This window comes from Rhinopithecus bieti, unplaced genomic scaffold (genome assembly GCF_001698545.2).
Source record: "Rhinopithecus bieti isolate Rb0 unplaced genomic scaffold, ASM169854v2 scaffold_10223, whole genome shotgun sequence".
Classification (NCBI taxonomy): Eukaryota; Metazoa; Chordata; class Mammalia; order Primates; family Cercopithecidae; genus Rhinopithecus; species Rhinopithecus bieti.
This window is the reverse complement of record NW_016806659.1, coordinates 2,976,846-2,994,155: the sequence shown is the minus strand read 5'-3', so window position 1 is coordinate 2,994,155 and position 17,310 is coordinate 2,976,846. Positions and strand designations below refer to the sequence as shown.

Here is a 17,310-nt window from a genome sequence, read left to right as displayed (position 1 = left end):
TTGCTTTCCTTTCCCGGCCGACCCAGGAAACTTAGGATATTTTGGGAACTTAGAGAAGAGAGGAATGTGCCCAAATCTACAGGTACTGCCAGGGAGATCTGGTGGTGAGTTCTTAGGTTGGCTTCTTGGCCTCAGTGGTTTTTAAAAGTTCACTCCTTATGCAAAATTCTAATAAACCAAACTCAGAAGGCCTATGGTAAATGAGCATTCTTGCTGTACCTATAAAAATAACCAGGCCAAATCTAATCAGACCAATTTTGTCTGATGTGGTGTGTGTATGGTGGCAGGGGACTGGAGGCAGGGGGTCGATAATAAGCTTTCTTTGAGGTTATTCCTATCAAAATGAGGGAGAATGAAGAAAAATACTTGTGTTTCAATGGAAAGCTATGCACACTTCATAGCACATTTTTCTAGGTTACAGGTTCTAGCCTTGTTCATAGTATTTAATCTACTTTACCTCTTTGTAAATCGCAAGTAACTGATGGATATGTAAACGCTCTCTTGCCTGGTAGAGATTCTTCCTCAATGTAGCAGAATAGATTTTGACACCTAGCTGCTAATTGGACTGGGTCCTGCTACTTTGCCCATACTGTCAATCATTACCAAATTTTAAATTCTTCCTGTTTCCATTAATATCTGGTTATGGCTGAGTGTGGCAGCTCATGCCTGTAATCCCAGCACTTCAGGAGGCAGAGGTGAGAGGATTGCTTGAGGCCTGTAGTTTGGGAACAGACTGGGAGACACAGTGAGACCCTGTCTTTACAAAAAAATGGAATTAGCCAGGTGTGGTGGTACACACCTGTAGCCCTCGCTACTTGGTAGGCTAAGGTGGAAGGATTGCTTGAGTCCAGGAGTTCAAGACTTCAGTGAGCTATGATTGCACCACTGCACTCTAACCTGAGCAATAGAATGAAACCATGTCTCTTAAAAAACAAACAAACAAACAAACAAACAAACAAAAAAACTAAATGAAGGTGAAATGACAGTGTCTCATTGGAGAGTATCAATAAAGGAGTAGAAATTATAAAAATGAAACAAATAAAAAATTTTGGAGATGAAAAGTACAATAAACAAAATGAAAAGTCCAGAAGTGGTAGCTCACATCTGTAATCCTGGCACTCTGGGAGGCCAAGGCAGGAGGATTGCTTGAATCCAGAAGTTTGAGACCAGCCTGGGCAACATAGTGTGACCTCGCCTCTAAAACAAAACAAAACAAAAACAGAATAAAAAAATTCACTGGATAGGATAAACAGTCGATTTGAGTTGGCAGAAAAAAGAATCAGTGAACTGGAAGACACATCAGTAGAAATAATGCAATCTGAAAAACAGAAAAATATAAAATGAGCAGAGCATCAGAGCAATATGGGACACCGCTAAGTGCACCAACATGTTGATATGGTTTAGCTCTGTGTCCCCACCCAAATCTTATGTCAAATTGTAATCCACAATGTTGGAAGTGGGGCCTGGTGGGAAGTAATTGGATCATGGGGGTGGTTTCCAATGATTTAACATCCCCCTTGGCTGCAGTAGTGAGTGTGTTCTTGTGAGATGCAGTCGTTTAAAAGTGTGTAGCACCTCCCCCCTCCCTCTTTCTTCCTCCTGCTCTGGCCATGTAAGACATGCCTGTTCCCCCTTTGCCCTCTGCCATGGTTGTAAGTTTTCTGAGGCTTCCCCAGAAGCTGAGCAGATGCTGCCATGCTTCCTGTACAGCCTGCAGGACCATGAGCCAATTAAACCTCTTTTCTTTATAAATTACCCAGTCTCTGGGATTTCTTTATAGCCATGCAAGAATGGACTAATATAGAAAATTGGTACTGAGGAGTGGGACATTGCTATAAAGATACCTGAAAATGTGGAAGCGACTTTGGAACTGGGTAATGCACAGAGGTTGGAAGAGTTTGGAGGGCTCAGAAGAAGACAGGAAGATGAGGGGAAATTTGGAACTCCCTGGAGACTAGTTAAATGGTTGTGACCAAAATGCTGATAGTAATATGGACAGTGAAGGCCAGGGTGAGGAGGTCTCAGATGGAGATAAGGAACTTATTGAGAACTGGAGCAAAGATAACCTTTGTTATGTATTAGCAAAAGAACCTGGTGGTGGTGTGCCCTTGCCCTAGGGATCTGTGGAACTCCGAACTTGAGAGTGATGATTTAGGGTATCTGGTGGAAGAAATTTCTAAGCCGCAAAGTGTTTAAGGACTGGCTTGGTTGCTTCTAACAATCTATGCTCATATGTGTGAGCAAAGGAATGATCTGAACCTGGAACTTATATTTAAAAGGGAAGCAGAGTGTAAAAGTTTAGAAAATTTGTAGCCTGGCCATGTGATAGAAAAGAAAAGCTGATTTTTGGGGGAGGAATTCAAGCAGGCTGCAGAAATTTGCATAAGTAAAGAGGAGCCAAGTGCTAATAGCCAAGACAATGGGGAAAAGGTCTAGAAGGCATTTCAGAGACCTTCATGGCAGCCCCTCCCAGCACAAACCTGGAGGCTTCAGAGGACTGAATGGTTTTCTAGGTCAGGCCCAGGGCCCTGCTGCCCTGCACAGCCTTGAGATTCTGCTCCCTGCATCCCAGCTGCTCCATCTCCAGCTGTGGCTGAAAGGGGCCCTGGCCACTGTTTCAGAGGGTGCAAGCCATTAAATTTGGTGGCTTTCCTGTGGTGTTAAGCCTGCAGGTGCACAGAATGCAAGAGTTTAGAATAGAGAGCCTCTGCCTAGATTTCAGAGGATGTATGGAAATTCCTGGATATCCAGGCAGAAACCTGCTGCAGCGGCAGAGCCCTCATACAGAACCTCTACTAGAGCAGTGTGGAAATGTGGGGTTGGAGCCCCCACACAGAGTCCCCACTGGGGGACTACCTAGTGGAGCTGTGAGATGAGGACCACTGTCCTCGAGACCTCAAAATGGTCGATCCACTGGCTGCTTGCATCCTGCACCTGGAAAAACCACAGGCACTTAAGGCCATCCCTTGAGAGCAGCCATGGGGGCTGAACCCTGCAAAGTCACAGGGGGAGAGCTTCCCAAGGCCTTGGGAGCCAAGCTTTCATACCAGTGTCCCCTGGATGTGGGACATGGTGTCAAATGAGATTATTTTGGATCTTTAAGATTGAACAACTACCCTGCTGGGTTTTGAACTTGCATAGGGCCTGAAGCCCCTTTCTTTTGGCTGATTCCTCCCTTTTGGAATGGGAGTATTTAACCAATGCCTGTACCCATGTGGTATCTTGGAAGTAACTAACTTGTTTTTGATTTTACAGGCTCATAGGTGGAAGGAACTTGCCTTGCCTCAGATAAGACTTTTGACTTTTGAGTTAATGCTGGAATAAGCTAACACTTTGTGGGACTGCATCATTATATTTTGAAATATCAGAAGGACATGAGATTTGGGAGGGGCCAGGGGCAAAAATGATATGGTTTGTGTCCCCACCCAAATCTCATGTTAAATTATAATTCCCAGTGTTAGAGGTGGAGCCTAGTGGGAGGTGACTGGATCATGGGGGCAGTTTCTAGTGGTTTAGCACCATCCTCCTTAGTCATAATAGTGATTTCTCATAAAATCTGGTTATTTACAAGTCTGGGCTGGGTGCAGTGGCTCATGCCTGTAATCCCAGCACTTTGGGAGGCCAAGGGGGGCAGATCACCTGAGGTCAGGAGTTCAAGACCAACCTGGCCAACATGGTGAAACCCTCCACTAAAAACACAAAAATTAGTTGAGTGTGGTGGTGGGTGCCTGTAATCCCAACTACTCGGAAGGCTGAGGCAGGAGAATCACTTGAACCTGGGAGGCGGAGGTTGCAGTGAGCAGAGATTGCACTACTGCATTCCAGCCTGGGCGAGACTCCCAGCTCCAAAAAAAAAAAAAAACAAAAAAAAAAAGTCTGATAGCAGCTCCCTGCTCCCTCCCCTCTTTTTCCTTCTCTCTGGGCCATGTAAGGTGGTGCCTGTTTCTCCTCACCTTCTGCCATGAGTATAAGTTTCCTGAGGCCTCCCCAGAAGCCAAGTAGATGCTGCCCATGCTTCCTGTACAGCCTTGCAGAACTGTGAGGCCAATTAAATCTCTTTTCTTTTATAAATTAACCCAGTTTCAGACATTTCTTTATAGCAATGCAAAAATGGACTAATACACATAAGAATAATAGAGAGAAGTGAGAGAAAGGGACATAAAAATTATTAGAAGACACAATGGCTGAAAATTTCCCCAAATTTATTTGCTTATTTATTTAAAATTTATTAATATTATTATTTTTATAGAGAGAGTCTTGCTCTGTCACCCAGCCTGGAAGGCAGTGGCACAAGCACAGCTCACTGTAACTTTGACTCCCTGGGCTCAAGCATTCTTCCTGCCTCAACCTCCCAAGTAGCTAGGACTACAGGCATGCACCCCAATGGTCAGTAAATTTTCAAGTTTTTTGTAAAGACAGGGTCTTGCTGTATTTCCTAGGCTGTATTTCCTTGAACTCCTAGCCTCAAATGATCATCCCACCTCAGCCTCTAAGTGCTGAGCTTACAGGCAAGAGCCACTGTGCCTGACCAATTTCCCCAACTTTGATGAAAAACATTCTAAACATCTGAGAAACAATGAATTTCAAGTAGGATAATCACAAAGACATTCACACTCAGACATATTATAGTCAAATTTCGAAAGCCAAAGATAAAGATAAAATCTTAAATGCAGCAAAGGGAATACAATTCATTGTGTACCAGGGAAGTACAATAAGATTGACAGATGACGTCTTATCCAAAGCAGTGGGGGCTAGAAAGCAGTGGTATGACATATTCAAAGTGCTTAACAGTAAAAACAAAACAATGACAACAAACCTGTTAACTAATAATTTCATACCCAACAAAACTATCTTTCAACAATAATGGCCAAATAAAAAGCACTCCAAAATAAATAAAATCTGACTGAACTTATTGCTACCAGGCCTGAGTAACAAGAAATATTTAAGGTTTTCAGACAGAAACCAAGTGACACCAGATACTAATTTGAATCTACATGAAAAACAAAAGTGTTGGTAAAAGTAGATAATTACAAAAGAAAGTATAATTGCATATTTCTTTTCCTTTCTTCTCTTAACTGACCTAAAAAGTAATTGCATAAGAAAATATGCATGTAATTTGTTATGAACTATGTACATATAGGAATGTAATATGTGTCAACATTTTGTCAAAATGTTGTTTAACAGTAAGAGCACAAAGGAGATAGATGAAAAATTACAGCCAACATCTCTTATGAATATATACAAAAATCCTCAACTAATTACTAGCAACTAAATCCAGCAACATATACAAAGGATTATATACCACATCTAAGTGGGATTTATCCCAGGAATAGCAAGGCTGGTATAACATATTAACATCAATCACTGTAATACACTACATTAATATACTGAAGAACAAAACTCATATGAACATTTCAATAGACATAGAAAAGGCATTTGACAAAATCCACCACTCATTTTTTTTTTTTTTTTTTTGAGGTGGAGTCTCACTCTGTAACCCAGGCTGGAGTGCAATGGCATGATCTTGGCTCACTGCAATCTCTGCCTCCCAGGTTCAAGCGATCCTCTTGCCTCAGCCTACCGAGTAGCTGGGACTACAAGCATGCACCACCATGCCAAGCTAATTTTTGTATTTTTAGTAGAATTGGGGTTTCTCCGTGTTGGCCAGGCTGGTCTCAAACTCTTGACCTTGTGATCTGCCTGCCTTGGCCTCCCAAAGTGCTGGGATTACAGGCATGAGCCACCATGCCCAGCCTACTACTCTTTCATGATAAAACAAACAAATGAACACAAGAACAGAAGAGGACTTCTACCAACAATAGAAGAGAGCTTCCTCCTCAACACAGTAAAGGGGTTTATGAAAACCCACAGAAAATCTTATATATATAAAAAATCAGCCTATAAAATCATATATATACATAAAATCATATATATATATATACATTTTTTTTTAGACAAAGTCTCACTCTGTAGCCCAGGCTTGGAGTGCAGTGTTGCTATCCTGGCTCACTGCAGCCTTGACTTCCTGGCCCAAGTGATCCTCCCACCTCAGCCTCGGAAGTAGCTGGGACTAGAGGCGCATGCCACCATGCTTTGCTGATTTTTTTTTTTTTTTTTTTTTAATTTTGTAGAGACAGGATCTCCTTATGTTGCCTACGCTGGTCTTGAACTCCTGGGCTCAAGTAATCCTTCTGCCTCAGCTTCCAAAAGTGCCGAGATTATAGGTGTGAGTCACCATGTGCGTCCTAAAATCACGTTTGATGGTGAAAGACTGTAGGCTTCAGCCTATGATCAGGAACATGACAAGGATGTCTGCTCTTTTGACTTCTATTCAACAGTTTCTAGCCAGGGACAATAGGCAAGAAAAAGAAAAGGCATCAAGATTGGAAGAAATGAAGTAGCACCACCCTCTATTTGCAGATGACATGGTCTTGTGTATAGAATAGTCTAAGGAATTTCCAAGAAAGCACTGGAATTAACAAGTACAGCAGGATTTTAGGATACAAGATTAATATGCAAAATTTATTTGTGTTTCTATATGCCAGCAGTCATAATCTGAAAAGGAAATTAAGAGAACAATTGCATTTGTAATCATATCAAAAAGAGTAAAATACTTAGGACTAATTTATCTAAAGGAGTACAAAACTTACACACACTGAATACCACAAAACATTGTTCAGTGGAATTAAGGAAAATCTAAATAAATGGAAAGACATCCTATGTTAATGGATAAAAACACTCCTTTATAGTCACACTCACTCCTATACTGCAACCATTCCCAGTCTCTGGCAACCACTAAGCTATTTGTCATCTCTATAATTTTGTCATTTGAAGGCTACTATCTGAGTAGACTCATACAGTATGTGATCTTTGCAGGCTGCCTTTTTTCACTCAGCATAACGCCCTTGAGATATATCCGAGTCATTGTGTGTATCTTACCCTGCCTTGTTATGTGAGCCTTGAACATTTTTTAGAATCCCATTTTTACTTATCTATACTGTTTTGGGGGTATATCTCTTTGTATAGATTTTTTTGTGGTTGTTCTAAAAAGCCACACATACGTAACTTATGCACAGCCTACTGGTGGCAACACTTTACCAGTTCAAATAAAGTGTAGAAAATTTACCTCCTGTTAATTCCCTGTATTAGTCAGGAGTCTCCAGAGAAATGGAACCAATAAGATATGCATATATACAAATATAAAAGGAGATTTATCATGAGGAATTGGCTTGTATGACTATGGAGGCCAAGATGTCCCATGATCTGCCACCTGCAAGGGGAAAATTCGAGAAAGATGGTATAATTCAGGCTGAGTCAGCAGGGCTGAGAACCGTGGGAGCTGATGGTATAAACCCCAACGCAAGGGCAGGAAAAGATGAGATGAGACATCCCAGCTCAAGCAGGCAAGAAGGAAAAAGGGTGAATTCCTTCTCCTCTACCTTTTGCTCTGTACAAGTCCTCAGTGGATTGGATGGTGCCCACCCACACTGGGGAGGGCAGTGTGCTTTGCCGAGTGAGTCCACAGATTCAAATTCTGACCTCACCCGGAAACACAGCCGCAGACACAGCAGAAACAATGTTTAATCTGGGCAGACCATGGCCTGTCAAGTTGACACATAAAATTAGCCAGCACAGTTAATCCGCTTCCCTCCCCCATTTATAATCCTCTGAAATATTTCTTTCCTGGCCCACCATGGTTTCATCACACACATGTGCGTATCAGCATTCAATGGAATACTTGGGGGAACGCTTGAGATCTGTGTCCACTCTCTGTGCAGCCTCCTCCGGTCTGGTATCTAGTCCTGTGGCGTCTGGCTGTCTTGGTCTCCCTGTGCTCTCAGCTCCACAACTCAAGCAGTCTTCTCAGCCCCTCCTGGCTTTCCCCTCCCTGGGCGAGGTCTTAGAAGTACTCTCACAGCAGAGAGCTGGGGCAATCATGGCTTCCTTTGTTTCCCATCTCTTACAGATCACTGTCCCTTGCTGCCTGGTGTTCAGTATCTTGGAAACAATTGTTTCATGCATTTTGTCTGGTTCCTGCTACTCCATCTTGGCTGGGTACAGAAGTCTTAGTAATTATTTCTTGTTTTAGAAAATATAGTTAGTTTTTTAATAAAGATAAGTCATTGTATTCATATTGCATGCATATGTAATAGTTTTCTTATTGATTTGTAAACTACTAATGAAATATTCTTGACTGGGCATGGTGGCTCACGTCTGCTATCCCAGCATTTTGGGAGGCTGAGGCGGGCGGATCACCTGAGGTCAGGAGTTCGAGACCAGCCTGGCCAATACGGTGAAACCCTGTCTTTACTAAAAATACAAAAATTAGCTGGGTGTGGTGGCACATGCCTGTAATCCCAGCTACTCAGGAGGTTGAGGCAGGAGAATTGCTTGAACCCAGGAGGCAGAAGTTGCAGTGAGCTGAGGCTGCTATTGCACTCCAGCCCGGGCGACAAGAGTGAAACTCTGCCTCAAAAGAAAAAAAAAAAGAAATATTTTATTTTATTTATTGTTTTTGAGACACAGAGTCTCTCTCTGTTGTCCAAGCTGGAGTGCAGGGGCGCCATCTTGGCTCACCGCAACCTCTGCTTCCAGGGTTCAAAAAATTCTCCTGCCTCAGCCTCCTGAGTAGCTGGGACTACAGGTGTCCACCACCATGCCCAACTAATTTTTGTATTTTTAGTAGAGATGGAGTTCTGCCATATAGGCCAGGTTGGTCTTGAACTCCTGACCTTAGATGATCCACCTACCTCAGCCTCCCAAAGTGCTGGGATTACAGACATTAGCCACCGTGCCTGGCCATAAATTAATAATGAAATATTCTTTTTTTTTTTAGACAGAGTCTCGTTCTATTGTCCAGGCTGGAGTGCAGTGGTGCAATCTCGGCTCACTGCAAGCTCCGCCTCCCGGGTTCACGCCATTCTCCTGCCTCAACCTCCTGAGTAGCTGGGACTACAGGCACCCACCGCCACGCCCGGCTATTTTTTTGTATTTTTAGTAGAGACGGGGTTTCACTGTGTTAGCCAGGATGGTCTCGATCTCCTGACTTTGTGATCCGCCCTCCTCGGCCTCCCAAAGTGCTGGGATTACAAGCGTGAGCGCCCGGCCATGAAATATTCTTAAAATGTATCATTTAAATTTTTATTATGGTAAATATTGATAGAGATAGCCCACATAAATAAATACTCTTTGATATACTCAACACTCCTTAAGAGTATAAGACAGGGGTCTTGAGACCAAAAAGTTTTGAGAACCACTTTCACATTTGAGTTTTCTTACCCCTTACAGCATTCTTATGAGGGAGGTACTGTTGTTATCAACCTTATTTTACAGATGAGGAACCTGAAGCCGAGAGAAGTGAAGGACTTATCCAAGATCATACAGTGAGTGTGAGACAGAATCTGAACCCAAGTAGCCCGGCTCTGTAGTCTACGTTCTGGGACCCACCGTGCCACGCTGCCTCCATTAGCATGTGTTTTCAGACTGTTACCACACTTTTAAGCTTCACAAAGTAAACATCAGATGCAGGCCCAGGCCTGTTCTTCCCCAGCACCTGCACCCACTTCTTGTCCAGCAGAGGCCGTGTCTGCATTGCCCACATCTGGCAGCAGGTGTGCGGTTGATCTCCCTCACCCTTGGACCTCACACCAATGGGCTGGATCTGCATGGACAGAAGTGCAGTGGGGTTGCCGCTTCTCTCGGGGGTACTCGGCAGAGGCGGTGGGACTGCCCATAGCTGGTCAGCCCTGTGCACATGCATATTCGGCAGAACAATGTTAGTGCCAACTTACTGTGCTGTGGGTTCTCAGGCTGCCTCTCCTGGGGCAGATCTCAGGCTAGTGTGCAACCATAACATCTGGAATAGGAAAAATGGGTTTGAGAGTGAACTGGTTTACAGAGTCTATTATTATTTTTCTTTCTTTTTAAAACAGTATTTGTATGAGAGACGGGGTGTCGCCCCGTCACTCAGGCTGGAGTGCAGTGATGCAATCACAGCTCACTGCAGCCTAAATCTCCTGGGCTCAGGCGATCCTTCTGCCTTGGCCTGCCAAGTAGTTAGAGCTACAGGTCCTGGTAAAACTGTTTTTTATTTATACAAATCCCGTTCAGGAATAGATACGTTGAGTAAAGTGATATTTGAGATTCTTTGAGCGAAACAGGATAGACACTCTACATTTAGGCAGCTCTTCATACGAGTGTAAAACTTACCAAGAATGTTTATAACAACATGCCGTAAATATTTAGTGAGCAGTTTATACTCTGGTGTATAGCATATTTATAACATGCGGGTAGGTTATTTTTTAAAATGTAACGATACATGGGGCTGGGCATTGTGGCTCACACCTGTGGTCCCAACTACCCAGGAAGCTGAGGCAGGAGGATTGCTTGAGCCCAGGCTTGTTTGAGGCTGCAGTGAGCTATCCTCACACCAGTTTACTCCAGCATGGGAAACAGAGTGAGACCCTGTCTCTAAAAAAAACAAAGTGGCTATAAAATAATACCTCACTGGTTTCAACACATCTTTGAGTGCCTGCTTTATCTCTAGCTGGCTCTCCGTTGGGCTCCGTGTTGTGTAAAAGCAAACAGTCCTATCCTGGAGGGGTGTAAAATTTGACTGAAAATGCAAACCAGTTGTGCTCATAAAAGTTGGACACAGAAATCATGTACACGGTGTCCATAAATCCCAGCACTCCTTCTTCCAAATAGCACAAGACCAGAGAGATCCTGGGGCGCAGCACATTGTGAGGTGCCTCTCAGCTACAAGACCCAGGACAGCCCTGATGCGGACTGAGATGGTGCAGAGGCAGACAGCTGCCATTTATTTATGAAGAAATTGATATGAAATTGCAAACACAAACACAGGGCAAGTGCTGCCCAGTGGCTCTCACCCATCACCCCAGCACTTTGGGAAGCCAAGGCGGGAAGATAGCTTGAGCTTGGGAAGTCAAGGCTGCAGTGAGCTGTGATCCTGCCACTGCATTCCAGCCTGGGTGACAAGAGTAAGAGTCTGTCTCAAAAAAAAAAAGAAAGAAAGGGTGAGGGTGAGGGAGAGGGAGAAAGAAAGAAAAGAAAAGAAAGAAAGAAAGAGAAAGAAAGAAAGAAAGAAAGAAAGAAAGAAAGAAAGAAAGAAAAAGAAAGAAAAGAAAAAAGAAAAAAGGAAAAGGAAAAAGATTGCAAACCATAAAATGATCACAATCAGGCAAAAAATAAATGTACCTGATTAAAAGTGAATAAAGTGTAGCAGTACCTGCCTTTGGAGGTGATTTTTCTTTTTTCTACTTCTGGGCATTTCTAATACAATGAAAGTTTTATTGCAGAAAATTATAAAACAATTCATTTATGTTATTTTAATATAAATAATCCTGAGATGTTCCTCTTTTCAGGGAAAATAATACTTGGCAAGACAGCATCCTAGTACCTGTTCTCGGGTTATTCCCCTAGTTAGTTGCCTGGATTCTTTTCACTGTGGGGCTTCTTTTGCCGTCTGTCCGTGGATGATGTGAACATCTACTGCCTGGCGGGGCTCCTGCGCTCGGAGCTTCGGGAAGTGCTCATTTGGGGGCTGCCCCTCTGCCGGCCTCTCTGGATTCAGAGGGCAGCCGCTGCTCCTTTTGTTCTGTGGGCCTGGCTCTGGGCCCTGAGCACTTCCCCGGGGAGGCCGCCTTTCCTTCCGCGGCTTCTTCCGTCCCCTCCTGACCCCAAGGTGCCTCCGGCCTCTGCCTCCAGCTAAGGACCTCTGGCCAAGCCTCCTGCCCAGGGAGAGGCGAAGCTGGAGTGCCTGGGTGCCCTGTGGCGGCCGGACACTCCTGGCAGCTGCCCAGTCTTGCACGTGGCTGTGCCAAGTGGGCCACGCAGCTGCTATTTCCCTCAGAGAAGTTGCTGGCAGCACTCGGGGAAGGAAGCACCGAGGAGGCGGAGCGGCGTCTCAGTCACGGAGGTAGAGACCCTGTGATGGGCACGGGGCCCCGGGAGGGCCTTTCCACCTGCCAGTCGCTGAGCTGCCCCTGCAATTCCCTGTACCTCTGAGTGGTTGTGCTAGTGCTGCTAATTTGGGGTCAAGGAACAGCCCTGGAGCGGCTGCCCTCAGTCAGGCGGCATGGGGACGGTGAAGGTTCAGCCCACCGTGGCCACACACCAGGCCTTCTGCAGGCGAGGCCACGCCTGGACAGGCTGGGCTTGGGATGAGCAGCTGCTCTTTCCCCTGGACAGAGTGGGAGAAGCTGCAGTGGGAAGGTCACAATGGGAAAAAAGAAGCAAAGGGACCCTCAGTATGTGGAAGAGATACTCTAAGAGGCAGGGAGGCAGGTGCCCCGCAGGTGAGGAACTCTGCGCCCCGAGGCTTCTTGCTGGATACTCCAGGGTGTGATGTATTGAGGCGTAATAATGTGGCGTTCCTGGATATGTGGTGGGGGCTGCCCTCTGGTAGCCAAACCCGTGAGTTGAATGGAGTCTGTCCCAGAGCAAAGGCGAGAGGAAGATGGCCTTTTCCTTCCAAACTCCAAGGCCAGATCATCTTTGGAAAATTGTGAAGCTCGATGGTCCACCTCCACTCCTGAGCAAATCAGACTTTTTTTTTTTTTTTTTTTTTTGAGACGGAGTCTCGCTCTGTCGCCCAGGCTGGAGTGCAGTGGCCAGATCTCAGCTCACTGCAAGCTCTGCCTCCCGGGTATACACCATTCTCCTGCCTCAGCCTCCCGAGTAGCTGGGACTACAGGCGCCCGCCACCACGCCTGGCAAGTTTTCTGTATTTTTTTTTTTTTAGTAGAGACGGGGTTTCACCGCCTTAGCCAGGATGGTCTCGATCTCCTGACCTCGTGATCCGCCCATCTCGGCCTCCCAAAGTGCTGGGATTACAGGCAAATCAGACTTTTAAGAAGGGCACACTGTGTTCCCCTCAGACTGAAAAGAATCCCTGGGTCTCTTACGTGTTCTGCAAATGTTGAGAGAATTGTGGATCAACATTCTGCCAGATTCTCTCACTGAGCTGCTGCATGGCGCAGGGAGAAGTAAGGCCATTTCGTGCTGATCAGAGGGTGTGTCTAACTACAGTTCTGAGGGCAGGCTCATATTTTTATTTTTATTTATTATGATTATTTCTAGAGACAGGAGATTGCTCTGCTGCCCATCCTAGAGTGCAGTGACACAGTCATAGCTCACTGTAACCTCGAAATCCTGGGTGTAAGTGATCCTCCCACCTCAGCCTCATGAAGAGGTAGGCCCACAGGCACGCACCATCGTGCCCAGCTAGTTTTATGCTCATATTTTTAAAAAGAGACATTTACTTTTCAATGTGTTGTGAAGCCTGTGGGTGCCAGGGGCGGCGTGCTGCTCACTATTCTTCCTTTGGCCCAGGGAGCCACTATGCAGGTGCTTCCCCGCTTCCCCCCTGGGAGGGACTCACAGCCACTTCCCGAGTTAACTTTGGTCTCGCAGGAGGCTGCTGATGGCTTTGAGCTTTGTGTTGATATTTGGCAGGCCTCTGTGTTTTGCCAGTTCCCGGTGCCCTGAAAGGGACAGGCCTTAACCAATTTGGGGCAGAGGCCTTGTAAAGTGGCTGTCTGGGCGGCCTTGCATCACACGGGGCCACCCGGAAACAGGCAGGATTCACAGCCCACCTGCTGGGAAGGCATGCTGGCTCCTGCCCCAGGACCTGGGCTGTGGCAGGAGACCCTGAGGCCTCTTGAGAGCTGCAAGGCCTTCTCCATTCCCTGCTGTCACGTGGGGACAAGGCTGTGGCTCTGGATACTGGAGGAGGCTCCTTGAGGCACTTGAGAACCCCGGGTTCCCCTCAGCCTCCTACTGCTGATTAGCCACGCTGGCCAAGCCCGGCCCCTCTCTTGGCCCTGTCTCCCAGCTCTCATGAGCCCTGGGCCCCGGGCTGGCTCAGGTAGCTCCACCACCAACAGAGTGGAGTAGGGAAGGGAGAAGGTGGGGGGTGGAGAAACTCGGGTACCTGCCCTGCAAAGGGGGTGCCCATCTGCCCTGAGACCCAGAGGGTAGAGGGCTCATGCCCAGGGAGATGCTGCACCTCATTCCCCTTCTAGGACTGTCCCACTGCCACCAACATCTAGGAAAGCAAGGCCACCTGCAAGTTCTTGACTCCCACGCCTGTACACTCACACCTGCCATACACACACCTGCCCCACAACCACCATGCCTGTGCTGGCCACGCCCTGCCGGCCACACCCACACATCGATTCCCAGCAAATGCAGTTGGCTGCAAAATAGACCCTGTATCTGATGCCTTCTCACCGTCCCTACTGTCGCGTGGCCCAAGGCCCTCCTGGATGCTCACCATAGCCTCTAATCAGACTGTCCCTACGACCACTCTGTCCCTCACACAGTGGCCACACAGCAGCTGGGGACACTTCCCCCTTTTGTTATGAAAAACTTCAAGCACTCATCAAAGTTGAAAACCCAGATACCCACCACCTAGATTCTCCCATTAATATCGTGGTGGACTCACTGTACCACCTCTCTGTCCATCCCTTTATCCATCTCCCCATCTTGAGTTCATTTTTTAGAGGCAGAGTCATGCTATGTTGCCCAAGCTGGTCTTGAATTCCTGGCCTCAAGCAATCCTCCCTCCTCAGCCTCCCCGTAGCTAGGGACTAGCTGGGACTACAGGGATCCACCACACCTGCTCATCTTGATTTAAACAATGTATTTCAAAGTAAATTGCAGACATCAGTACCTTTCTACCTAAACACTTCAGCATTGTACATCATTAACTAGAGTTCAGTATCGTTTACAGTATTTTTGTTTTGAGGTAAAATTTACATATAATGAAATGTGCAAATCCTGGCCATATATTCCATGAGTTTTAACAAAGGCGTATACACTTGTGTGACCCAAACTCCTACTAAAACATTGCACGTTACCCCAGAAGCTCCCTCACATTCCTTCCTCGTCAACCCCTGTCCTCCCGCCCCCGGGCAGTCTGGGGTGCAACAGACCAGCCTGGGGCAGCCACCATTCTGGATTCTTCTACCACAGACAAATGTCGCCTATTCTAGAACTTGATACAGATGGAGAAAGTGCTCTTTCTTCATTCAGTCAGTATTGCTGAGATTCTCCCCTGCTGATGCTAGAGTGTTGCGTCTGTCTTTGCTTAGAACTCTCCATCTAAGGGTGGAATCCTACTTCTGCTGTGGCCCTGTCGCTCTGCCCCAGGCCCTCTCCTTTATTTCCCGTGCCCCTCCACCCGCCACCTCCCTGTTTTCCAGACCTGCTGGTCTTCTTTCTGACCTTGCACACCCCAAGCTCATGCCACCTCAGGGCTGTTGCACTTGCTGTTCTACTGCCGGAATGCTTTTCCTGCAGATGGTTGAGGGCTGGCTTTTTCCCTCATTCCGGTTTAGCTGGAACATCACCTGCTCAGAAAGCTTCCCTCACTCTTCACTCTAAAGCAGCCACCACCATGGTCCTTTTCTTCGCAGCACTTACCCTTGTCTAAAATCTAGTTTGTGTATTTATTTGTTTATCGCCCATCCTCCACCCCCTGCTAAACTCCATGAGAGCCAGGTCCATGTCTTCTTGCTCCCCGCAGTACTTCCAGTGCCCGTGCAGTATAAATACTCTTGAACAAGTGGGTAAGTGTGTGAATGTGTGAGTGCCAGCTCTTTCCTGCAACTCTGCCCTCTTGGCTGAACTGTGGGAGGCTGGCCCTGGCTCTTTGGAGCCTCTGCATCTCCAGCAGGGCTAAGCCATGCCCACAGCCCCTACCAGCTGTCACTGAGCTTGCCCTGGCCCAGGGATGAGGCACGCTGGGAGCTGCACAGGGTCCTGGTTTGGTCACATACAGATCCATGTGTGCTCAGCTATCATAAGCAGGGAGGCTTTGGGGCTAAAAGGCAGGAATGAGGTCTCCTCTGTGGACAGCATGGGCCTCTGTTGTAATGCTTTCAACTGTTCATCCTCTTTAATTTCCACAGGACCCCAATATTCAATGAACTGTCCAGCAGTGGCTTTCAGGTGCACGGCCCCAGCATGCCTCTACCTCTGTGTCAGTAATGGTGGAAAGCCTTTCTCCCTTTATGGGCAGGCGAGCCAAGAAATTATCCATACTTAGGTTTAATCAACCATCAAATTACAGTTAAGCAGAATCAGCTGAGACACACTCGAAACAAGAAGTAATCACTTGAGGCTGTCGGACCACCTGAGGCCAGGAGTTTGCCACCAGCCTCACCAACATGGTGAAACCCATCTCTATCAAAAATACAAAATTAGCCGGGCGTGGTGGCATATGCCTGTAATCTCAGCTACTTGAGAGGCTGAGGCAGGCGGATCACTTGAACATGGGAGGCGGAGGTTGCCCTAAGTCGAGATTGTGCCATTGCACTCCAGCCTGGGCAAAAAGAGTGAAACTCCCTTTCCCCTCCCCCCCCACACACAAAAAAGTAACAGCTGCAAACGCACTCCGCAAAACCAGCTACTTAGGAACAGGTGTCTTTTACCGGCTTATTTCTGCAGCTGGAACTGCAGGATACATCAACTCATCTTTCTGAACGGCACCGTTTATTTGTGGGTTGCTAATTCACACCATCATTTCTAGATCACCTTTCTCTGCTGCCAGGACTGGAGTAGACCACATTTACACATCAGGCTGCCCAGCTCCCAACCCTCAGTGTGACATCTGGGCAGCTTCCAAAGATGAGCTGCACGCCACTGTCCAGCTAGAAATATCTGCCTTTAGGCAGCGCGAGGGTTTTTTGTTTTGTTTTGTTTGTTTCCAAATTTCCTCCGAAGAGATTCCCTAAATAGTTTATATCACCCCTTCCTCTTAACGCCTCTAATGGTAGCTTGTCAACAGCGCTTCATTATACAGAGGGTACCTGGTTCCCCCGGAAACATGGGAGCTGGGCATTTGGTTTTGTCGTTGAAGAAGTACCTTTCGCCAAGTTAGGGCAATGGCCCGCATCGGGGGATGAAATGGGAATTTCCCAGGGAAACTGAAGAGGGACGCCTCCCTTGGGGCGGGACTGCGTGGACTCGGGGGTCCCGGGTGCCCCGGGAGGGAGTCAGTGCCCAGATCCGCCGTGGGAACTCGGAGCTTGGAAAGCCCGGGAGGGAGGTGGTCTCAGCATCGCCCCCATGCCTACCATCTCCTGCAGGCGTTTGCAGTCTGGACTGCCCAGGGACTGCAGAGGGGGCGCCGGGCGGGGCGTCCCGGCGGGGCTGTGGGGTGGGGTGCTTGTTCGCGTTTATTATAACTGCACTCCCTTTAAAAGGAAAACTATGCCCGGAATCCGGGAGGTGGTGAGCAGAGCCCGGGTGGGAAGGAACCCGCGCCCGCCGCTGGCCCGCTGG

At 46.9% G+C, this 17,310-nt stretch overlaps 1 protein-coding gene and 1 long non-coding RNA gene across 3 annotated transcripts in view; one reads left to right on the top strand and one right to left on the bottom strand.

Annotated features, from left to right (window-relative positions):
- Positions 1-9,120: 9,120 nt before the first annotated feature.
- The window catches only part of LOC108533008 (uncharacterized), an 8,775-nt gene continuing 585 nt past the window's right edge, over positions 9,121-17,310 (bottom strand). Inside the window, exons 2-3 of the long non-coding RNA XR_001886619.1 lie at positions 9,792-9,856; positions 9,121-9,661 (exon numbers count right to left, since the gene is read on the bottom strand). This is a non-coding gene — a long non-coding RNA (uncharacterized LOC108533008). The remainder of the gene's footprint in view (positions 9,662-9,791; positions 9,857-17,310) is intronic.
- The window catches only part of LIMS2 (LIM zinc finger domain containing 2), a 45,666-nt gene continuing 39,837 nt past the window's right edge, over positions 11,482-17,310 (top strand). The window contains exon 1 of one of the 2 annotated variants that reach the window (XM_017877350.1): positions 11,482-11,938. The gene's annotated coding sequence lies outside the window, so the exon portion shown is untranslated. The remainder of the gene's footprint in view (positions 11,939-17,310) is intronic. The other variant, XM_017877351.1, reaches the window with a different exon arrangement.